Source organism: Pollachius pollachius (assembly GCF_949987615.1).
Source record: "Pollachius pollachius genome assembly, chromosome: 13".
Taxonomy (NCBI): Eukaryota; Metazoa; Chordata; class Actinopteri; order Gadiformes; family Gadidae; genus Pollachius; species Pollachius pollachius.
Genome location: NC_136946.1, coordinates 9667339 through 9673338, shown reverse-complemented (window position 1 = coordinate 9673338; position 6000 = coordinate 9667339). Strand labels below are relative to the sequence as shown.

The window sequence follows — 6000 nt, the reverse complement described above, 5'->3', positions numbered from 1 at the left end:
GGGTTAAGGCGCTCATTGTAGCAGATATCCTTTACTTTTTTCTCTTCATGTCTCCCTCTCTCCACCTCTCTCTCTCTCTCTCTCTCCCTCTCCCTCTCCCTCTCTCTCTCTCCCTCTCCCTCTCTCTCTCTCTCTCCTCTCCCTCTGCCTGCTGTACCTGCTTAGCGTGTCCTGGGGCGATGATGCCGTGGGGAGGGTTAAGAATCACCCCGGTGCAACAATCGTTCCCTTCACCGCTCTTGATTCTCAAGCCAGATGCCAGGGCTCCTCCCCTCAGCCCGCCCCAGCCCACGATGAAACCCAGGGGTTTGAACCCCCCCTTTCAGATCAATATCCCCTTCCTTGCGGCCGCCAGCGCGCTTTGATCCCCGCCACACACATACACACACTTTTTTCATCCTTCCCGTGGGAAGGAAGTGACGAGATTTGTGGAGCGAAGAAACGGAGCAACGTTAGCGGTGTCAAGAGACCTTTACAGGAAGTCCCTTTAAGAGGACAGTATACCACACCTCAGAATACCAGCGGCTGCTCCGGAACTTTCTGCGGCGGTGGTCTGTGTGTGTGTGTGTGTGTGGGTGTTTGGGTGTGTGTGTCTGTGTTTGGGTGTGGGTGTTTGGGTGTGTGTGTGTGTATGTGTGTTTGTCTGTGTGTGTATGTGTTTCTGTGTGTGTGTCTGTATGTGTGTTCCCATGCACTGGTCTGGCCTTTTCATTCCTCCCCAAAACCCAAATGTTCCCTTCCTGTCCTCTGAGCGATGGCCCTGCTCTCCATTGGCTTTCCCAGAATTCCGTGCTATTTTGTGTTGCGTAAGGGTGCGGTTGCGGGCCAGAAGGCGTGGCAGGAAGTGTGTGTGTGTGTGTGTGTGTGTGTGTGTGTGTGTGTGTGTGTGTGTGTGTGTGTGTGTGTGTATGTGTGTGTGTGTGACCCTATGCGGCACGCTGCTGGTCATGTGCTGGACTGAAAAAAAGCAAAGAAACTTCACAACACAGTTACTTCCTGCCCAACTAATCCTGTCCCTGGATTCCATAAATCACATGTTTAATTCCATGTGCGATACAGACTGGAAGTGTCGCATTTGATTGCGTGCTGCACGGTTGGTCTATAAATACATATATATAAATATATATATTTAGGTCTGACTTGACATGGGGTCACCTTCCCGCCGGTCCCTGCCCTCCTCTCCCCTCGTCAGCGGGACTTAGAGGTGGCACTCTGTCGTCATGACAACACAGGTGATGGACAGCCCCTTCGGTCCCAGGAAGGGAGGCAGATGTGTGCGAGACACAGTGCTCCATTACCCCGGTGAACAATCTATGTGTGCTGTTTTTGGCGAGGCGCGCTGCTGGGCTCTGATCGCCTCTCCCCCCTGTTGTACTCTGAGCGAAGGAAATGAAAAAGCACCGCTCTTTTCAATGCAAGTGTAATATCTCATCGTTAATCGGTATACATACATCATCCGTTTTCATCAGGACTCATGTCCTTGGCTCGAGAAGGAATCTAGGATTAGTATATAGGAATATAGGCGGACACTGTTGTAAATTGTTATCTTGACTCTGTACCTCACGCTGCGCACTCTATTTTCCCGGCCCTTAGTTCTCTTCTGTGCTGTGCTACGCCAACGCTATCCCTAGCTCAGCCCAGAACGCTACAACACAAACACGTCCATTAAAACCAGGGGACCAGGCAGACCTGCAGGGAGTATGGGAGCTGCAGCACCCTCTGGAGTTTGAGGAGGAACTGCTTTTTTTATTTAATAAATTACATAATTTTGTCATTTATAAATATTATATATATATATATATATATATATATATATATATATATATATATATATCATTGATCATTTTGAATAATTTATAATTTATGTGCCAATATTGAATAAGAGAAACAAATTACGTTTCCTTAACTTTCATAATGCCTGTCAAGTTTAATGAAACCTTGTTTATGGCATTGCTATTGCTAGTAGCTATCTATTTGTCAATCGTAAAAGATATTTAGATTATTTTCAGCAGCCGCACGAGGTGTAAAAAGATTGCAGTCGCTAAGAAATTGTGTTGAAAATTTGAGGAGCGGGCTATTGCGATCCATGCGTTTAAACGTAGGGATCCTTTATTTGTTCCGTTTTTGAATTGCGTGTAGGCTGCTTGGTTTGGTTTAATAGGGCCTAGCCCGCTCCACTGCGACCTTGAACCACCTTTAACCAGTTCCCTTGGCCACGGTGAACAGAACCCAGGGATTACTGTTCTAGTTCACCTCCAGGAAGAACGAGCAGCAGAACGCGACCGCTCAACAGTATGTCACGCCACCGCTCCATTTACTATTTCCTGTCGGCTCGACACTATTTCCTGTCCACCCCGAAGCACCCTACAGCCCCGTTCGGCCCCCCGATCAATACTCATCAGCACCCAACGGCGGGGCTACCGGACCATTAATAACATGCATTGAGTGGCCTGTCCATCCCTCACCTCCCAGACCCCACTGTCATCCCCCAAATAGATGAGGGACGGACGGATGGACGGACAGATAGATGGTTTAATGATGAATGGATGGCCGCCGTAGTTGGGTTAGGTTTCGCCAGTACGGTTCGATAGGAATCATAAAAAATCATACTGGAGATGGATCGAAAGGACAGCTGGTCTGGATTGGTATTCTCCACAGCCGTTTCTAATGCGCAACTCCTCTGGCGTGTATTGAGCTGTGCAAAACCACTAATCTAATTCCACGAAGATGTACGGTGTGTGCAAGTGTGAACACGGTACAGATAGTAGATATGTATGTTAATGTGAACTCGTAGTGAAAGTAGTGCGGATACTGTATATGTAAATAGGAATGCATGGAGGTGTACTCAGTAAACATGTTAATGTGGAGCTGAGGGTTCTGGGAGAGATGGAGGACCACACACACACACCTTTTTCTCATTAAACACACATGCACCATCTGCTTATAGCTCAGCTTATTTGTCAACGTGCGTGCGTATGAGTGAACGGGTGCATGTCTGTGGGTGTCCTTGAGTGTGTGCATGTGGGCACGTTTGCTGGTTCACGCGCGTGCGTGTGTTTTGTATGTGTGTGTGTGTGTGTGTTTGTTTGTTGTTGTATGCCCCTGAGTGTATGTGCAAGCAAGCGGGTGAAATGCAAAACAACCATTAATGTCTAACAAGGGACCTGTTCTATTACACACGCGCACAAAGACACACACACACAAACACACAGAGATGCACTCGCACACCAACACACACACACAAACACACACAGACAAATTGATGGACAGAGTAATCCTTAAAGATTTCCGCACCCGACAAAAGTGATGCTGATCACCACAGCAACCCAATACACAGAAGCCGCTCTCGGCTCCCCCGGACAACTTACCGTAGCTCCGCTGGCTGGGGGAATATGTCTGGCTCAACCTGTCACGTTAAATAGTAACAATACATGTTAAGGGGACGTGAGGGAGGGGAGGAGGAGAAAGAGGGCGAGCCGTGTGCATTATTAAATTTTCCTCATGAAATCTCATTGAGATTCCTCTCCGGTCCCCGTGAGGAGCATGTGATTTGGAACGGACACCCTCCCTTTGACCCAGGTGGTTTTGATAACGCTAATTATGCCCCTGGCCCCTCTTCATCTGCCCTCTGAGCCGCGCTCACACACGGGGTTGGGGGGAACCAGCTAATTGAGAGGAAGGAGATCAAGGAAGGAAGGAAGGAGGGAGGGATTGGAGGGAAGGAAGGAAGAGAAAAAAAAGGAGGGAAAGTAAGAGGGAAAAAGGGAGGGAAAAATTGAAAGAAAAAAAATGGAAAATTAAATTGCTATGCATGGATTGGAGTCTCCATGGGGAAGAAGGTCACTTCTCTAATCTAATAGGCCCTTTTAGACAATAACAGTTAGATAGAGGGACATGGAAAGCCAGAGAGAGAGGGGGCGGTGGGGAGTATGACATGAGGGTGGAAAAATGGAAAAGACACACAGTGAGTGTGTGTGTGGGGGGGGGGGGGGGGGGGGGGGGGTGCCTAGAGTCAGGAAAACATCACCTCATTGTGAGTGTGACAGCTTTAAAGGTGCCTCACTCCATACACACTCACTCACACACACTCACACACACATGACAGACATGTGTGCCACAGACACGACTATGTCCCACAAAAGTTGCACACGCGAGCACACAAACTATTTACTTAGATACACACACACCCTCATGTGCAGAGCGGCTCTCTTTCGGTGGGTGTGCCTGCGTGCGTGTGTGTGTGTTTGTGTGTGCGCGCGTGTGTGTGTGTGTGTCGTCAGTGGAGGGAGTTAATCACCCTTGTCCGTGGCCTTTAGCTCTTCTCATTAGCGGTGAGCGCCGCAGCCGTGGCGGATCCATTAGCTGCGGCGCCGGTAATGACACTTCACCGGCTCCGCCATCACCATCCCCACCACCCCACCACCCGGGCCCCGGGCCCAACCCCACCCGCCTGACACTCCTGCTGCTGGAGCCACCACGCTGCTGAGAGAGAGGGGGAGGAGAGAGAGAGAGAGAGAGGGAGGGAGAACGTTAGAGGAGGGGGGAGAGGCAGGGAAAGAGGGAGAGAATGAGAGAGGAGGGGAGAGAGTTCGAGGAGGGGGGGCGGAGGGAGAGGAGGGGAGACAGGGGGAGAGAGATAGAGGAGGGGGGGAGGAGGGGAGACCGAGGGGAGAGAGATAGAGGAGGGGGGGAGGAGGGGAGACAGAGGGGAGAGAGATAGAGGAGGGGGGGAGGAGGGAGAGGAGGGGAGAGAGATAGAGGAGGGGGGAGGAGGGGAGACGGGGAGAGAGATAGAGGAGGGGAGACGGGGAGAGAGATAGAGGAGGGGGAGAGGAGGGGAGACAGGGGGAGAGAGATAGAGGAGGGGGGGAGGAGGGGAGACAGGGGGAGAGAGATAGAGGGGGAGGAGAGGGAGGGAAAGAGTGAGAGAATGAGGCTCCTTCCATCTCTCTTTGTGTGGACAGCCTGCAGGAAGTGGAAGGAAAGGAGCAGGAGGGATGGAAGGGAGGACTTTCGTTTAGGGATCACATCGGTTGGCACTGCGACGATGCCCCCATATTTCTCTCATACACGAAAACACACGGATGCACACATACACAAACACATACACACACAACAATGTTCATATTTCCTTGTGGCATACTGTATGCCACAAGGACACACAAAGACAGAAACACAATAATTTTAGAGACACATGCACACACCCTCACACACAAACACGCACACCCACAGACACATACACATACACACATGCACACACACACACACACGCACACGCACGCACTCTTCCCAGAAAACGGTCTTGAGGGGACACTATCTCATTTGTCTTCAGAATAGTGTGCTATGTGAGTAAAAAAAACACACACACATAACAGCAAATCCAATGTGTATTTCGGGGCTGGATCTTAATCCGCACGCACACACGCACAGGAAATAAAAAGAGAAGAAAAACAAATCTATATCCACACTGTCTCCCAATGCCCCGTGCCCTCATTCATACTGCATGTAAAAGCCCCGGGGCTGTGGTGTAACCGCGGCTCTGTCACATCTGTAAAATGGCCTTCACAGGGCGAGCAAGCTCTGGCTTAAAAGCCAGGCCAGGCATGACTAAAGGAATATAGGCCACAGGCAATACACTTCCTGCTCCCTCGCTCTCTGCCATTCGGTGTCTCTCCTCTCCTTTTTTTTGCTGTTTTACCGCCTCTCCCCTTCCCCTCGCCTTTCAATTGCTCTATTCTCCCCCTCGGCCCCCCTAAACGTATTCTCTTAGCGCCCCCTGAAGGCGGCTGAGGGGGGCGTCCGTGTCGGTGGACGACGGTGGCTCCGCTGCCTTCCAAGAGGATCCCAGGGGGGCGGGATGCAGCCTGAACCACGCCGCGTCCTCATCGGCCCTTGTGGTCATAACAATGGGGCACGTGCGTCAGGTGGACTTGACCCACACCGTACCGTACCACACGCACGCCAATGGAAAGCAGATGGAAAACAAAGAGCGAACACCAC

General features: G+C 50.8%; 1 protein-coding gene across 4 annotated transcripts in view; it reads left to right on the top strand.

Moving 5' to 3' along the window:
- Positions 1–6000, top strand: part of LOC307084975 (RNA-binding motif, single-stranded-interacting protein 3-like) — a 205403-nt gene that overhangs the window by 195309 nt on the left and 4094 nt on the right. The gene's annotated exons all lie outside the window — the stretch shown is intronic.